General features: G+C 32.9%; 1 long non-coding RNA gene across 1 annotated transcript in view; it reads left to right on the forward strand.

The window, feature by feature from the left end:
- Window positions 1-1,736: 1,736 nt before the first annotated feature.
- Window positions 1,737-19,155, forward strand: part of LOC136034203 (uncharacterized) — a 55,088-nt gene continuing 37,669 nt past the window's right edge. Inside the window, exons 1-2 of the long non-coding RNA XR_010619140.1 lie at window positions 1,737-1,827; window positions 12,006-12,085. This is a non-coding gene — a long non-coding RNA (uncharacterized LOC136034203). The remainder of the gene's footprint in view (window positions 1,828-12,005; window positions 12,086-19,155) is intronic.

A 19,155-nucleotide genomic window follows, 5' to 3' on the forward strand; every position in this document is an offset into this window, starting at 1 on the left:
AATTTTGAAAAAAAGCAGCAGTGTTTTTCAATGTACAATATCTCGAGACTAATAGTGGAATTGTTCTTATGAAAAGTTTAGCCAATGTCGCCTTTATGAGACTTTGATTATGATTGATTATTGTATCATGTTTCAATAAAACCTTTTTACATGTGGATTAGCAAATCAACTATCTCGATTCGTTTGAAGATTTCAATCTTGTCCAAAGATACATTCATGGGCTCCAGCAATCATCACCTCTCTTTGAACTCAATAGAAGAGAATATTCATAGCAACTAAAAACACTGATTGCAAGTAAAATATACTTGTGTGGGTTATTATAACCTGTTCGAGTCTCGTCTAGAGTCAAAAGATCTGCTTGTCATATATACAACAGGGAAAAGGTTTTAGTTTTTTCGATAATGATTACTGTAAACTCTTTGATTTCGCCGAAGAGTATAGCTGGGTTTATTCTGTAAATGCTTGGCTGCCAACTTCTTTTCAACTCTATCGACTGGAGGATGTGTGGTGGAGGAGCTTAAGCTTCTCGCTTCACCAAGATTTTCATAATGTTTCAAAGCCTGAGCCATTTTGAACGTAAACGCAGTGCGAAGTGTCCGCTACTCTTTTGCATATTAAATGTAGGGGAAAGACGCCTTCGTTTAATATCCTTTGAATCATCAGCCCCACTTGGCATACTATCTGAAAAAGATATGTCTTTTGATATTTCTCCCTCTTCTCTTAATCGATTTAAATATGTTTATTTCCAATAAGACGTTTTGGAAAATTTGATGACTATGAAAATTCACATAAGTGAATATCGAATGACTCAAGTCTATTACGATTTGCAATCAAATCTGATATCAAATCAATTGAATTTTAACTTTTACCATGAATTATGGTAAAATATATACCAGTTTTTGCAAGTTTAATTTTCAGCGACATAAGTCAAGAGTCTTTTACTTTGCTTACGATATGATTGAGGCATTAAGTATACAACGCTTTCCAAACGTTTAGATAAATCTTCTTCTTGTTTTGGTGGTGATGGCGGTTATGTTTAATTTTTATAGCTTTTGAAGTTGAAGGTTAATCAATGACATTTACTTTGAGTGGTCTTTCACGGCAAATTTTACGCTTGTCGACATGTAAGCGCATTTTAAAGGAAATTTAATTTTTAATTATCAGCAATTGTTTCATTGTTAATATATTTATCAAGATTATTTTCAAAGTACTCTTTGGTAAAGAGCGAGTTCTATTGGTGTAAAATTATACGGCTTAGCTATTTCTAAAGGAAAGTCAATACAATTCCTGAGAATATCGGTATAAACGATGAAAATAAAACTACCACCCCCTTGAATAAGTCGTTTTCTTTTAAAATCTTATCCTTTATTTTTGCACCATAGGACGCGTACAAATAAACTATGTTGCTTTGTCTGTTTCCCAACATCTTTTGGCAGTTGGACATTGCCTTCAGCTAAACTAAAACGAAGCTCAGATAGGAGATAAATGAATTCACTTTTATTACCGTATTTGAGCATAGCCTTTATTTTGAAATACCCAGAAAGGAAATTAAATATCTGTTTTTATTTAGTTTCTTCAGTCTCTTGATGACGACTAATGACCCTTTTTAGTATTCACGGGTAGACATATGGTAATTCAGTAACCAAAAATACCCGTGACCACATGTAACACTTTGGGTGTGTTTTGATTGATATCCTATAGAACGTATCCATAGAGTTTATTAGTAGCTTTATTGTGTGCAGAGAGTAAAAAATGTTCACCGTGATATATTTGCTTGCTTAAATTTATTAGGAAACTTAAATCGCGAGCAACTATATAAGTGATATAGTAAGTAAAATTCATTGTGAGTGTTTTCATTCATTTGCTTCGATGAAATAGATTATGGAGAACAACATTTACGGAATTTTTTCATGATTAGACTGGACGTGAATAACTAACACCTCCTGAGACCATTCTTCAATGTATTCAACTAAATCATCAATGCTAAACCACGAGTTTGGTTCAATAATATTAAGCACATCAAGTCCGTGTATGAATTTTATGTCTGGTGCAATAGTCTTTATTGCATCAAGTGCTCTTGCATCACACAATAGTAGTAAAAGATATTTTTAGTATTTTCTAAACAAAAACATTTTATTATGATTTTTAATTATTTTGTTAAAAGTGTAGTCTTGCCTGACATTGATGGTCTACAAAGAAATGATCTGAATGAAGTTTTAATTTGATGCATACTCTTCTCACTGTCAAAATACAACTAAACTAACCTCAATCTGTCTTTTATATATTCAAGGAAATAGAATGCATGGTTTCTTTTACACATAAATAAATGCATAATAAATTAAAAGAAACTGCAACAAATTTACACAAAATAGACACTTGAATATATGTACATAGACATTTAAAAACACTTAGGAATTAAAAAAGAAACCACTTGGACATGTCGTTGGGTGAGGCGGCCGGTGAGGCACGGACGGAAGGCTTGACTGTTTGTTAGTACCTTCCCACTCCTGAAGCATGCTTAGACTTTATCCAATATGGCCGACATGTCATTTGTTTGGGACTCGAATTGTACAAATCTTATATTTTAAAGAGTGAATTGCCATGACACTCGCTCTTGGAACTAAATTGTTTTCTACGCAGTTCCTATTAACACTTATATCGAAATTTTCCCTTCACATAGCGTTATAGCACCCCTTTGCAGACTTTTTGATATACTCATTGTGTGTTTGCACACAGTACACCTTCAAACCTTCAAGCAATCCTATGGATTGAAGTTCCTCCCCGTCTCAGATTTTCAAAATGACAACTTATTAGGGGCCTGGCCCTTCACTAGCTCCGGATAAATGGACTCGTCCCTGTTGTTGTAGTCCATTCGAGAGCTCATGTGGTTACCATTTTCCAAATAATCAAATAAATGTTCAGTTTTGACCTTCAACAACAGTGAATCTGTATCCCCATAATAAATTTGTATATTCTCCCTCCCCTGGCCATTAGAGCTTACACATATTGTAATAATATTCCAACTCGAGTTTTTTTGAAATTTCTAAAATTGTCGTGCCGACGGTAATGTTTTTATTTAATATTACGCTCCTTTTTTTCTATATAAAACCATATATTTGAGTCTATGATCGTGAAGGATGGGAAATTCAATTCTGCAATGATTCAGGTTATTCTATTAGGTTGGTAACAACATCACAATTGCTCCTATTGCGCAAACTCTCACACAGCTTGTGGAAGGCTGTATTTATGATGATTTTAAAGATTTCTTTTTCAGCCTTCCTTTTTGCCTCAGATGGTTTACTTACAAAAGTGTTAATAAAAGTCATTTTTATCTGGCTTTTGATCGAACTGGCGGACTCTGCGAATCCTAGTAACCTCGAAACTATTGGCTACCATCCACCAGAAAACAATGTGAAGTACAATAATATTCTGTTTCGGGTGAAGGTTGGCAGTAAGCTTTTGTTTCGAAGGTGTGTGCTTACCTGGATTTTCTACCAAAGATAAATTACAAGAAATCGATGAATCAGTAGGCACCAGTCTTTTTACGCACAAGAAAACAAAGTTCTTTACTGAGTTATGAAGCTCCATTGGAATTTCACCATGAAGTTCGAAAAACCATCTTCGTTGTCATTCTTATCAACAGCGTAAATGTTAGTGAAATTTGGAGCAGAAGCATTGTACAGCCATGTTTAATTCCCACGCGGTAAAGAGAAGTGAGAAATAACCAAGGGATAAAGAAAGTTCATATCCAAGAATTTTTCATTCAACTTTTCACCGGTTTGTCTACGTATTACGATTAGGTGCTGATCCACGTCAGTCATCAGACCTTTTTTTTCATTGCTGATTTTAAGAATTAAATCCATCACTAGATGAGAAGTTGAAATAAAATACCAAAAATCTAACCCAAATTCTTCTAAAATTTTGTCCATTTTTTACTGACAATATCCAACAAGGTCAATACACCATTTGCCAGGTACATTTTACAATCATCCTCCCCGTTTACACCCTCCCTTTGCCCATATTTTTTAAGCAATTCCTTAGTCATGTTCATTGGTGATCGTGAAGTGAATCATAAAATGTTTTCATGAATTTTTCCTCACGTAGCCTCAAGAAAGAGTTGCAGTACTCATATAGGTAAATTACTTTACATGTTAATAGCCCAAATTTTTTCAGCCAATTTATAGTCGGCAGCGGTTCATTGACAATCGTGAGCTGAATCATAAGAATCATGGATCAGTGGCAATTTTTTCTCAAGTAAACTCGAGGTGGGGCTTTAGTGCTCATGCGGATATATACCGTTACAAGTTAATCAATCCTACATTTCATCACTTCGAACGTGCTGTTTGAGGAGGGAAAAACTATTAAAATCGTCATTTTTTGTACTTGAATAAGCTAACTAAGGGACTTGGGTAAAAAACTATAGGAATCTAGTAAACGTATTTTATTAAATTACACATAATTATATTCATGTTTTTCCTTTTGAATTCTAAGAGCAGCAACTCTCAGATTATTTGGGTATTATGCTATAAGAGCTAGGCCCATTTACCCATGCAATATCCACAACTTCACCTTTCTGCAAACGTGCAAGAGCTGGTAATATGAATTTCAAGTCATAGTTGGAATTGTACAAGTAAGCCACTAGAAAGTATTGCTGTCCAACATTTACATTAAAAGAATTTTTGTCACCCCCTGACAGTTACTCCCTCCCGATAAAGTAAGATTGCTTAAGTGATCATGGTCGTATACTACAAAATTTACACTACCTTCAACAAATTTTTTCCAGCATACCCAATACATATCTTTATTTTCAATTACCAACTCGTCTTCTGGTGATAGAGTCTTTGGATATTTTTTATTGAGCAGCAAAGAAATTGACTTAAGGGCTGTTTTGATCAATACAACCATAGCTGCACCTAAGCAACCTTCCCCGAACCATATCTCAAATTTATCTTCCAATTACATGATATTACTCGAGTCTCTTTGTGAGCGGGCATAAGAGACTGCAATGTATTCGTGTTCCTTAACACGATTCGAATTTGATGGACGTACACATCTATGAGTTTTGTCTCGATTTCTTTTTATGTTTAAGTTCACCCTCTTAATATGTATTATAGTATATATAATTACTTTACCCCCTTCCACCCCTTAAAGCATTTTTTTAATTTTTTAGCTTTTCCACCTAAATCTTCTATATACAAAACTACTGACCCGCTTCCATTATAATTGTGATTTTTGACCCTATTAAAATAACTCCCATCCAATCCGAAAAAACCTCAAAATTGTTTAAGTCTGGGTGACTTAAACATTTTTTGAGCGATGGATGCTTTCACGCTGCCTCGTCTTCCTGCTTCCCGAATTCGTTTTTCAAGAAGTGCCCGAATCTCGCTGACATAGGAGTGTTCTATGTCTACTGGATCCGTATTGATACTACCACCTATAATAGTGTGAAGGTGTTCTCAAAACTCAGCTCTAGAAACAAAAAAAAATTACACAAAATGGAGTTTGCTAAAAAGAAGTCAGGTAATACAGGGGTTGAGCTGGCACATCTTTGTTTTGGTTCCCCCGTATTGTTGTGAGCCACAGGCTCCTTTTCATCTTGCACCCTCTTGACCTCGCCAGATGGCACTTGTTTAACAAATTATCTAAAAGCTCCGCGTCGAGACCAAAATTCCTCACGAAATTGCCTACATCAAAATTTGAGCTGAGGATACTAATAGGGCTCATCCTCAAACTGTAAAACCCCTCACATTCACTTTCCACTTGGGCCCTATATAAACTTTCACGAAATTGCATTGGTGAAATTGCATTACTAATCTGAAAAAATGTCTTTTATAGCTATTTTCCTCTTAGGACCACCAAGAGCAACATTGACAGGGGCTCTTTATTAACCCAAAAAGAATGCCTTACATTCTAAAGATGCAAATAATATCATCAATATTCTTATTCTCGATAGTTCCCATAAAAATTTAGTTTTAGTGAAAAGCCCTTCAAAGGTGGAATAGAATGGATTTTTTTTTTTTAGGATAGGGTAATACCATTTAACCCCCCTCTCAGAGTCATCGAACAAAGGCTCTTTTATTTTACAAATACCTCAGGTTTTTTCCTTGCGTTAGATCCTAATATTGAAGCATTCGTTTGAACAAGAATATACATTAGTTCTTGGTCTTGCATATTGGGCAAAGAGGCCCTTACGTCATGGCCTTGCATTGGGAGCCTAGAAGTCTTTGAGAGCTTCACTATCATCTGGCGTAGGCCTTGAAATCCCAGCGACTTCACCATCTTGCATGTGGAACAGACATGGGCCAGCATTCTTGCCTTGGGGTTGGGAGTTGAAGAATGAACTGAAAAACTAAATCTTATTTTCAACACGACACCCCCACTTAAATTTAACTCGCCCCTATCGAAACCTGCACCCCTTCTATACCGATGCATGAAAATCATACTTTTAACACCCCTGCGGTGATAGGGAATAAACTTTTCCAAAAAACTAGCTTTTTAACGAAAAATAAGGGATTCAACTAACCAAAATTAGTATAAGAAAATCTATACAAGTATTTTTTATATCTCAATGAAAATTTTGCCTTTATTATCTCTGTAACATAGTAAAGGAAATTATTTGTGCCATAAAAGTTTTATACAAGGGCCTTTAAATACTATAGAAGAACATTCTGAAAAATGCCCTAGTGCCTATATACTTTCCCCCTTCTTTAACATTGTCAGAAATCTTCCCTTTCCAACGTAAATTGTCAACTTTATGTGCAGGTTTTTAAGTATAATAGTAGTTATCACGTGAAACGTAAATCACGTTATGTGAAGCAAGTTATGTCACGTTATGACTTACGTGAAACGTAAAACACATCACGCTATGAAAAGTAAAAGCTTTAAAAATTTGCCAATAATCAGCCGTCTGAGAATGTTGTGCTTCAATTCCAGCTTAAGAACCGGAAATTAAGGGCAGAATGGAATAATCAATTGAAAATAGAGAGTTTTTTGGATCCAAGTACAATGATTTACAGTTATTTTCTCAAAGAGCGATAAAAAAAGCCCGGTACATGGCTCAAAATACCTTCTTAGGACAAGTTTGTAGCACTATCCCTTCCGTAACCTAATCCCCTTTTTCGAGATAGAAAAAGTTACTAAAATTGAATTTTATAAGGAATATGTAAAATATGTGTATAAGAATACTATTTTCTCCTTTCATTTAATGCCAAAGTAAAAAATATATTCATATAAACGTTTTTCGCTAAAATCAAGGATTATGTTTAACCATGAAACCCCAATTTGCAATACACGTATAATAACATAGTGCTCAAACTTTGCCGGCTTGTGAGAAATTCTTTCACAATATTATCAGAAAATAAGCTGTTTGCTATAAATTTGAAGCTACAAGCTTCAAGTATTTTAGTAGAAGTCTTTACATTATTAACGGTTTAACATATGTTGGTGCATATGTCTTTTTTAGCAACTTGCTTGAAAGCAGTTTAATAGCGTTTTAATGAGTTTTGCAGGAAAACATGATTATTCTATCACTGAGATAACCACACAATAGTAGAAGGGAGGAGGTTTGAGATGTTTATCTAATAGAGTGAATAATAGTAGGTTAACTTTGGGTATACACTCCTTATTCTTTGGTGGGGGAGGGGGTATATAGGCTTACCAGCATATAAGAAGAGGTTTAATCTTTCTTCAAATTTTCACAGGAATCCATTTTTAGAAGGAAGTGACACATTCAAGATTTTATGTAAGACTAATGCCATTTTCGTTCTAATGACCGTTTCTATAGCCTCCAGGAGACAATAGAAAATTTCTCAATTCTCGCTAGATGAACAGCAGATGATGCTTCTGTTTTTCTAGAAATAGCAGTACGTCAGCAAGCCTTTGTTTATAGGAAAATGAATAGTTTAACTAACTTTTCTAGTCATAGGAAATGGTAGCAAAAACCGATGTTTACTAACACAAAATGGTGGAAAAGCATGAAAATATTAAAATGTTGTAAGAACCATATCTTATTTGAGGGAGGACCCTTACGGGTTTCTTTAAAGGAAATCCTGATTTGATGGGGTCTCGTAGGTATTTGAAAGAATCATTGAAACTGTTAGGTATGAATCTTATAAGTCCTGATTCGCTGGGGTTTCGTGGGTTTCAATTAAAGAATCAAAGAAACTATTAGATAAAATCCATAGAAATCGTGATTTTGCGGTGGCCCTAAAAGTTTTTTAAATATCAGAGAAAGTACTATGTAACATCCAAAGAAATCCTTGTTTTACGGGTACCTAAGGGTTGTCTCCACCTTGCTTTCGTAGGTATTGTAAGTAATTGTGTAATAATCAAGGAAAACATTTCTTATTATATAACAAACACCTGCATCTTGTGTAAAACATTTGCTTAGGTAAACAAAAAACTCCAATTACGTAACAGATACCTGCATCTGATAGGAAACATTCCGATGTTCCAGAAACTTGTATCTCTTGGAAAATTAGTAACACCTGGGTCTTGATAAAATCGCTTTTTAACTTAAATCATTAAAGGAAGAAAGGAGTAGTGGCTATGGCTCATTTTAAAGTAATTAAGGGGATACTACTGTCACCGAATCAAAACTTTTTAGATAGCCACTCTGTTCAGCGTAGTTGAAGAAACCTATAACTATGTCTTTGAGGATAAATTCAATTCCACACACTCCATAGGAGAAGGGCTGCTAGTTATGGACTTTGCCCATTGTTTACATATAGGCTAGTATTGGCTATTGGGAAGTATACAGACGTTTTCAGGATGAATTTCCTCTGTTGGTGGTATGGGGGGAAGGGGCTACGTGGGACAATTTTTCATGGAGGATTTTTCCATGGAGGAAGGGAATTTTCCGTGAAGGGGGTGCCGGATTTCCCAGCAGTATTTAAAAAATGAACAGAAATTAAAAAATAAAACAATTTTTCAAATGAATGTAAGGAGCAGTATTAAAACTTACAATGAACATGAATTATTATGTTTATGGGGGGGGGAGTTCAGCCCCTTATCAATACCTTGTTCTTTACGCTTAATGGTGTTGCGGAGAAACACTACTGCTTTCGTAGTTTGTTTTTTTTTTACCGTGATCAGCGACCTGTAGCTCCGAAGTGGTAAGAGTTAAAAACTTGAGATTTTTCAGAGGGAAGGGAAACGTGAAACAGAGTAAAAAAGTTCCAGAGAAGTTCCTAAAATTTCTAAGAGTTTTCCATAAAAAAAAATAAAACGGTTTTTTTCTTAGAAACTGTGCGTTCGATGTTTGGCGTCAAGTTAAGATGACTTTAGCTTCGGAAATAAACTTGTTAGAAATAGAGTTATGCTGAACTCATGTAGAACTTTCATTTGTCTCTTCGAGAACCGGAGCACAAAATTTCGTAGCTCTTACAGATTTTCCGGAAATAATTCCGGGAAAGTCCATCTCGTTCCGATTTTCTTTGGAATTTTCTCAAATTTTCGATTTTGATGTTTCTTATATTTTTATCGAGTAGTGCTATGAAAAGTATGCAAGAAAAAGTGAAGTGTTCTATATACCAAGTTGCTTCGTTCTCTAAGAAATAATTTCCGAAGTTTCGACGTTCTAGAGGTAACTTCTGTTCTGGACCAGCTAGATTTTTTTTTCCAACGCGGTTCGACAGGTCTCGATCTCCTAACAACTGGAGCTTACAATAGTTTCTCCGAAATAAAGTTCCTTCTTTGGGTTTTTCTATTTGGAAGTTTTGTCATGCCCTCGGGGCAATTTAAATTTTTTGGTGAATTTGGTTTGTTTTATATTTTCCTAGTTTAGACCATCAAAAGTTAATCAGAAAACTATAAGACGTTATTTCCGTATCTCTTTCAGATTTCCCGAAAATAGCAACTGTGTCCCGTAGGGCACAGTTGTACGTGTTGCTCCGCAACTGTGCCCTAAGGAACAGGGCACAGTTGCTGCAAAACTTCCCGTTGCACAGGCAACGGAGGTCTAGTTTTCTTAGTATTTTTTAAAGAGATGTTTAGCTAATTAAAAAGTCTTTGTGATTCAGGGTCATTCTTAAATAATTGGAACAAAACACGAACTTTAGTGTAAAGAGCGAGGTATTGACGATTGGAAAACCCCTTCATATACGTAATAATTTCTATTCATTCTAACTTTTACTTTTGCTCCTTACTTTTAGTTGAAAAACCTTTTCTTATTTAATTTTACACAGCAACAACTTGTGTAGTATAGTGTTTTTTTTCTTGGATGCACAGACCTCATTCTAACTAAAGTATTCATGCATTGCCTGTGTTACAATTTTGTTTTAAAAAACCCTTTAATATAATTTTTCAAGGTCTTTACATTATAGCTAGTTCATTCTTACTTCATCTTATTCTTTCCTTGTATACCTGATCATTGAATAAAACAAAACGAAGTACTTTTCTTTTCTTAGTGCCACAATGGCAGATATAATTATTAGGGATGTTTTCCACGTGCTGCTTAAACAACTATACATATAAAAAGATGCTTAGTTTTGACTCTATCTAGAATAATTTACACGTATTTCAGAGTAAGAAAACATTAGTTTCAAAATGAAGAAACTTCTTGATTTAAAAAAAAAGAAAGTAATATAAAAGTGAGGTTTTCAGGATCGTAGCGTAAATAGTAGATTAATATTCAAACCATAACAATAATATTGTAACCTCCTTGTCAACCCTTAGTCTGACTTGTATTAGTGACCTATAGGAAATACATACAATTAGTAACTCCGAAAGTCAAATCTTAAAGTCTAAAAAAAGAAAACGTAGTTCACAAATACGAAGATGAAAGTTGAAAGTTTTGAGAATTGAAAATCCGTTATGTAACATTTTCCTTATACCAACCTTCACCCTTTCTCTAAAACTTTATAAGCTTACTAAACTTACCTTGCTGCTACAATCTTTGCCACCAAATGGAAAAATTGATGTAAAGACCGTGGTTGCCAACCACTGACGTCTTTTTGCTCAAAAGAGCGAAAGTCAAAAAATTTGCACGCGCACGACTGCCACGGTTTGCGTATCACCTTTAAAGTATAAAAGAATGAATTTCAAGTCAGAAGTGTGTGAGTTGATAACCATTTCCCTTGGGTAAACTACACTTCTGACAAAGTTACCGAAGTCAGTAGTTACGAATTTCACAGTGAATGAAAATTAACACCCAAAAGAGTTATTTTCACGCTTCTTCTTCCCCTATAAGGTAAAAAAGAGTACATTTCACGCGAAAAGTGTGCAAGTTGGCAAAACTGATAGGAACTGACAAATTTGCTTATTTACTACGGTGCCTTATTTGGTTACCAAGATACTCCGTTAATTATAGCTGGTCGAAAATGTTTTAGCTTTTGGATTAAAATAAATGCAATGGTATTGACGAATATTAAATTAATAATGATAGTTAATTATGCGTAAAAAACTATAATAGTTAATGATTAATCATATTTACATATTTTTAAATGAAACGCAATAAGCAAAATTATTTTTCTTGGCTTGTAGAATTTAAGCTTTTAAAAAGTTTTTTTTTTTATCTTGGTTTGCCGCTTTAATTTCCTCAACTTATCGCTATATGACTAATTTGTAACCAGCTTTGTTGAATGTATAGTTTATATTTGACGCCACCATAAGAAAGAACCAATAATTTTTAGGACGGTGAATAAAAATACAGATGTTTACCGTTAGAGAAGTTAACTGAAAAGTAGCCTAAGGGAAGTATCTGAGTATTAGTAACCCTAACTCTAACCCTCATAGAATCCCTGAGAAACTATGGGAATCCATAGAAAGTAGTAGGTTCGTACGAGTTCGGAGAAAAAGAAATTCAATTTGTACATATTCCTATGATTCAAATTTGATTTTCATTTTCAAAATTGTTTTGAGTCTTTTTTCTGAAGTTTGGTGCATTCTTGTCAGGAATCAGGAGCGAAAATACCGCCTAATACAATGTAAATAAAGCATTTTGGGGGAACACGGTGCGCTGTCAGAACAAGGAAGATCGTAAATATTTATAAATAATTTATTTTTAGTAAATATGTTACAATGTTCCGAGTATGCTTCAAGCTGCGCTGAAAAGGTGGTTGACACAACTGGAGGACTTTTTCTAACGGTTAGTGCATGCTTAGGTATATATTTTTTTTTTTTTACATAAATTTGATGTTATTAAATCATAACTATGCCAATTTCAGGTGATAGAAAATCAGGAGCATATGGACATACAGAATCTACTAAAAGTTACATGTATATTATTCGGAATAAATTAAGTTTTTATTTCAATTAACTTAATTGGTTCCATTCCTTGCGATTGAATTAAGCAGTTTTACAAATTCTGTTTTTATCTTTTTTGCTGTAGATTAGGTATTCATTTTGTGAGTAAGCTTATCTCTAATCCAACTAAAAGTTGTCAGCAGAGGTTATATAAAAAAAATTACTCCAAAACTTTTTTGTCATGGATTTTTCGTTATCGTTAAAATTTTGTTGCAAATAGTATTAGCCTTCTTCTGTCATTTGTCGAAGTGTCATCGTTTTCTCTATCATCAAGCAAAGTGTCTCTACCCTTTTTTATTTTTTTTTTATTGTATTTAAAAAAACAAAAAAAAACGTAAATGTCTTGTTTCCTGTCGTGGTAGATACTGAAATTATTTTGATGTCTTTGTAATTCTTTTTTGTCACCGGATATGAGTTTCTACGTTCTATTAAAAACGTTGCCATTTCCATGTGCACTCATTTTTCTGATCATGTGACGTTTGTGCAGATGTGATTTTTCGTTGCCGGAGTTTTCAATGGATATATTCTTTCATGGGTTCAATCTTCCTGGCTGCAACGGTCCTTGGAACCACGAAAACGGTTCCCTGGTTGAACAAAAGTTTGCGATGAAGTGACATTTTTCTTGATTATGGGTGGGGAGGGTATCGGTTGTAACTTTACACACAAGTGGATTTTGTATTAAAGGATTTAATTTATACAAGACATAAAAGAAGAATTGCTCTTCGTCTCTTGTATAAAAAAAAAAAATTGCATTCCTTGTAAAGACAAATAAATTTTTTCTACGATATTTAAGGTATCTTTACGGTTAAAAACAACTACAAAACAAGGCCGTATCCAGGGAGGGGTTAGTGGTATTTAAACCCCTCCCTCTCCTCCGAAACGTTTGTTTTATTCGTAAAAATATCAAAAATACAAACTAACTAATTTTTTATCCGGTTTCTCAAAGTTTTTTATTGCAGTCCCATTCTCCCGAATAATGATTGTTCTAAATAATGACATTAAATATTGACACTTTGTCCTCTGTAGTTTACTTATTCTTTCTTTGATTGACTGTTAGATAAACAAATTTACTTCTAAAACCCTTTCAGGGAAAGAAAAGGATTTGTAAAGAAATACCAAGAACTTTGTGGAAAAATTACTTTAACCCAATATCAAACCTTAATTTTACTCCTATTAAAAAAAATGTCACGTTCAAATGAAATGTTATCTTAAATAACAAGCCACAAAACGACCCCATCCCAAGCATTGGTCATGCGTCAATCAGAATTTGTATGGTAGTTATGAATGGTATTCAACAATAACAATGCCACAGAGATTTCAGACATAGATTCAGAATCGTAAATCAAAGTTTTAAACGGCAGCTGCTCTACTTAAAGTCTACTCTGCTCAGGCATGTGGCTGCTCTGTGACTAATTTTTTGCCTAAGCGTGAAACACATTTACAAAGTTGTTCCGGGATCTATTGGGGTTCTCTTGTGGGGTTGTCATAGATAAAAATTTGTTTACGATGTCCTAAGCTGCTATCGTAAACCTTTTAACTATGAGATAAAATGACCTTTAATTTGAATTTTGTGGCTGACCGTAACATTTTAAGAAGCAATAAAAGGCATCATTTATGCTATTTTTTGGTGTAGTTTGATTTTATCGCCTCTATAAATACGCCTGAACCTATCAGAAAAAGATATTTGTCAATTAGCTAACTTGAAAATGCTCGATTTACATCTGTGTCTGCCATCTATGATTTACAATTTGTGACCTAATATCCAAAAAGTTGTGGGCCCAACCTTTTAATACCTAGGAATAAAAAACAAATTCTCAGAATTAAAATCAGTCGAGGATAGGGGGTTCCATGTATTCCTCAAAATCTGAAAAGGAAACAAAATACACGCTTATGTTATGCTTTGGAACAATATTTCCGAAGTAGGCTGACCCCTTTCCTCAATTAAAAATTAGTACTACCGACTTGAATCAACTTCCAAATAACAGTAACTCATATGGAGACCAGAGAGAAAAAAAGTCTATTTGCGAAAAATATTTAAGTCAAAACATTTCTTTTTATGTAAGTTTTTCATAAGAATAACAGGTAAACACTACATTGGTTAATAATCTAGATTTGTTTTGTTTCCCTTTCTAACATACGATTAAGCAACAATATGGATGGCTAAAACCAATATGAAGATAGGCATCATTAAAATAAACCAATGGCATACTAAGGTTTGCTTTTTAAGTCGAAAATATACAACATCAATTTCTATTTTTCTCTTTCTGGACACTAACATAGCTGGCTTCTGGACGTCCGTTTGAAATTTTGTGGCAACACTTATGAAAATGATTGGATAACGTAATTTGTCACTTACATGTCTTTGAAGTATAAAAATCTTTTGTATGGATGCACCTCCTTTCAATTTCCCCTCCTGTGATGACGCTTACAGTTATTTTACCTAAGAAATTGCACATGCTATAAAAAAAAAACAGATCTATCATCATTATTTTATTAATTAACAAACTTTATGAGTCATGCAATTTAAAATTGAGCCAAGAACTAAGATGGGCAGGCGATTTTAGTGCAGAATTTCCTTTTTAAATTAGACATTAAAATTTTCGGATTGTTTAACATAATTTGCCGCTCGCTCATCTTCGAACTACAAATATCATTCATATAGCTTCGAGCACCTCTCCCCGTATTTTTCTTAGGGTGGCTCTGTCGAACCTGTGGTTATTTCTTATTTGTTTTTTTTTTTTTCTTTTCGATAAAGGGCTCCATATGCTTTCGGGAACATTGGCATTTTTGGATTTGATGGCTTAAAAAAACAATCTTTATAGGTCAAAAGTTTGAGAAAACATGTTAAAAGCCATAATTTTGGGAAAAAAAAACTCATTTAGGTGACCTCATATTTATGAATACATCCGAAAAGCATGCAAACGTCATATTTGCCTCAGTAGTGGTTGTATTATTTTCAGTGTCTGTGATGCAGACAAAATTAAATAAGAAACAGGATTGGAAAAAAAAAAAATTATGGTTGTCCTCATATCTAGTAAAGGCAAATTGAACCTAATAAAAAGAAACATTTTGACTCAAAATGTGTTTTAAGCAGTTTCATAATCACTAGAGGGTAATTAAACAACCTAGACCATCAAACATGACAAGAGTAATCTGAGCAAAAAATGAAGAACAAATATATGTATAGTCAGAAGAGTTGCGTCAGCAACAATTACAACAAGTCAAAACCAAAAGTGAAGGACAAATACACTTACGGTTCAGCCATGAGGGGGCTGAACCGTCGATCTTTTTGGCCACAAAAACGATCTGAAAAGGTCATAACTTTAATAAAGAATTCGTATTTTTCCCAGGGTGGCTGTACCAAACCTATAGTGACGTCATGACATCAAGAAAAGGCTAAAATTGTCTGCTGTTGGATAAAGAGTAATAATGAGAATCCATATGGAGAAGATTGCCGAATGCAGGCGCGTGGCAGCGAAGCCACCAGTCTCCCGAAATTAAATTTTTTTTTATATCTTTTTTCTCGATAACGGCTCCATATTTTTTCCGGGAAAATCTTTATAATTGAGCAATAATTGAGTATTTATCAATTTTTTCTCAAAATGGCTCCATTTTTTTCTGGGAAATAGGCATCCCGGTATATTTTGGCATAAAAAAAAAACGAATTGGATAGGTTAAAATTTTGAGAAAATTTGTTTAGAGCTTAATTTCGAAAAAAAAACGTTTATCTGAGTGACCACATTTTTATATACATGAGCATTGAAATGACGTTATTATATGCTTTAAAAGCAAAAACTGGTAATTGTAAAGATATTTGTATATATCTTGAAAAAGAATTAAAACAATTCCAAAATCTTAAAAAATGAAACCAAGAGTTGGATGCTTTTCAGAAATTGTTAGAAATTGGATTTTCTTTAATAATTTTCTTTAATAATCAAAGATCTTTTAATAGACCTCATTATGAAAAGATATTCAAATTCAGAAAAACCAAAAAACGAGTAATTAGAAAAAAATTGTGCATATTTAACAAGGGACTGCTACAATTCAAAAACCTTAAAAAAGAAAACCAAATCTATATATAAATAAAATGTAGTGTCTGTCCGTCTCTGCTCTAACCAAAAAAAAAACAGACAAAAAACTAAACAGAAGAAAAGAAAAATAGGAAAAAATAAACTAATAATAAACTAAAAAGAAAAAAAAGAAAAAACTAAAAAAGGAAAAAATGAAAAAACTAAAAAGAAAATAAGAGAGAAGGAAAAAAACTAAAAAACTAAAAAAAGAAATAAAAAACTAATAAAGAAAAGAAACTAATAAAAATGTACTGTCCATCTGTCCGTCTGATACACTATTTTCTTTAAGAAAAAGGGAAAAAACAAACTAAAAAAAAATGGGAAAAACTGAAAAAAAGAAAAACAAAAAAAATAACAAAAACAGAAAAAAAGAAAGAAAAACTAAAAATAAAGAAGAAAAAGAAAACTAAAAAAGACAAACCAAAACAAAAAGTAAAAATAAAAAAAGTAAAGAAAAGAAAAACTGAAAAAGAAAAAAGCCAAAAAAAAGAAATTAAAAAAGAAAAAAGAAAAAAGAAAAAAACAAAAAAAAAATTAAAAAGAAAAAAAAGACAAAACTAAAAAAGGAAAAAAAGAAAAAGAAAAAAACTGAAAAAAAGAAAGAAAAAACAAAAAAAGAAAAGAAAAAAGACAAAAACCAAAAAAAAATGAAAACAAAAAAAGGAAAAACTAAAAAAAGAAAAACTAAAAAAAGAAGAAAGAAAAAAACAAAACAGAAAAACTAAAAAAAGGAAAAAAATAAAAAAAAAATGAAAAATGTATATATATAAAAACATAGTGTCTGCCCATCTGTCCGTCCGTCTGTCTGACCGTCTTTGCTCTAACCAAAAAAAGACAAAACACTAAAAAGAAAAAAAAGAAAAAAACTAAAAAGAAAACAAAGAAAAAACTAAAAAAGAAAAAGAGAAAAATTAAAAAGAAAATAAAGAAAAAGACTAAAAAACTAAAGAACTAAAAAAGAAGGAAAAACTAAAAACGAAAAAATACATAAATATAAAGAAGAAAAAGAAAACTAAGAAAAGAAGAAGGATAAACAAAAGAAGATAATAGGTAAAAAAATAAGTTATAATAGATAAAAAAATAGATAAAGAAGATAAAAAAGATAAATAAAAAAGGAAAGGGATAAACAAATAAAGTCTCAAACTCTTTAACTAACAGCTTTGACAAAACAATGTGTAAGCTAAAATAATGCTAATGTGGTTGATTTCTACTGTTTACCTCTATCAACGTCTTAATGCATATCGTACAAGAATATTTTAAAGAAAAATAATCAAAATTGACACACACGATTAGTCAGTCTTTTGAGATTTCCAAATAAGGGACCGCAGTTCGACTGGGTAGTTAAGACAAAAGAAAGTAACAGACCGTTCGTTTTTGTTCCAACAATCTACCTTTTTAGCGATTCTTATATGTTAGTTGCCATTAACCTCCACCAAAAAAGCTTTTTTTCATGAGAATAAATTAATTTGGAAGCTAAGAACAGAAATTAGAATTTTTCTTTGGTTTTTAGTTTGCATATTTTGTGCAATTCTGAATATGTTATCTAGTATATTCTGTACATTAATTCATTCATAATCTCGTTTTAAATAAAATTTAACAGTTTAAAAAATTAAATCATTTTAGCTAAATGAATATGTTTTATTTAGAATATGTATAACTTCTAGAAGAGCTCAGCAGACACGAGGCATATACATAAAAAAAAACCTTAGCGTATGCTTTTCTGTGAGGACCAGGACAAAAATTATTATAATTTGAATTCCTCTTATCCTCTCTCCCCTCTCAAAACAATTACCTTTCCTTCAAAGTATATACTCGATTCTCCGATCCTAAGAAAACACATGGCAGCTGATCAAAACTACATGGACATGCAGTTATTATAACCCTGTACTTGCGTGTTTTGTTTGTGATCTTTGAATACAGAAAAGTACAACATAGATTTGTGGCCTTTGAGTTACATGCACAGCAAAGTTTGCATGTCATAAAAAAAAGAAAATTTTCAAAACAATTTGGCCTTTCCGGAAGAAAAGGTAAAGGCAAATAACCATTGAATACTAGCAAGATTTTATTGGGAGGGGGATTATGGGGCTGGTTAAAGGGAAATGGTAACCATAAATTGACATACTGTGTACTCACATATTCACAAGTTCTTTTTTTGTGAGAACTAGTAGGGAATGGGAACTCCAATAAACTATTTTTATATTGCATGACCATTTTAGAATATTTTGCTACCTTGGAATCATCTACAGTCGCAATTAAACCACTCGGTTATTATTTTTTTTTTTCTTGCCAGACCATGCTTTCGCCATTGATAGCTTTAAATCATATCAGTGTGCTTTGAAAGACAGCTTAACTTGAATGTTACATTTTATAAACAGTATAAGACTTATACCGTCGAATTTTACTACAAACTGAAAGTCAAAAATCTAGCCCCTTGACAGATTAAATAAAAAAAACTAGTTTTTTAACTGAAAGTAAGGAGCGACATTAAAACTTAAAACGAACAGAAATTACTCCGTATATGAAATGGGTTGTCCCCTCCGCAGTCCCACGCTCTTTACGCTAAAGTTTGACTCTTTGCCACAATTCTACTTTTTAAAACAACTAAAACTTTAGCGTAAAGAGCGTGGGACTGCGGAGGGGACAACCCATTTCATATACGGAGTAATTTCTGTTCGTTTTAAGTTTTAATGTCGCTCCTTACTTTCAGTTAAAAAACTAGTTTTTTTTATTTAATTTCTGAACGTTTTTGAATTAATGCATGTTTGATTTTGGCTCTCCGCACATAAATTATTGAAATGAAATTAGTATATTAATTTTTTTTTGGCTAAATGGCTTTCTCTTA

This window comes from Artemia franciscana, chromosome 2 (genome assembly GCF_032884065.1).
Source record: "Artemia franciscana chromosome 2, ASM3288406v1, whole genome shotgun sequence".
NCBI lineage: Eukaryota > Metazoa > Arthropoda > Branchiopoda > Anostraca > Artemiidae > Artemia > Artemia franciscana.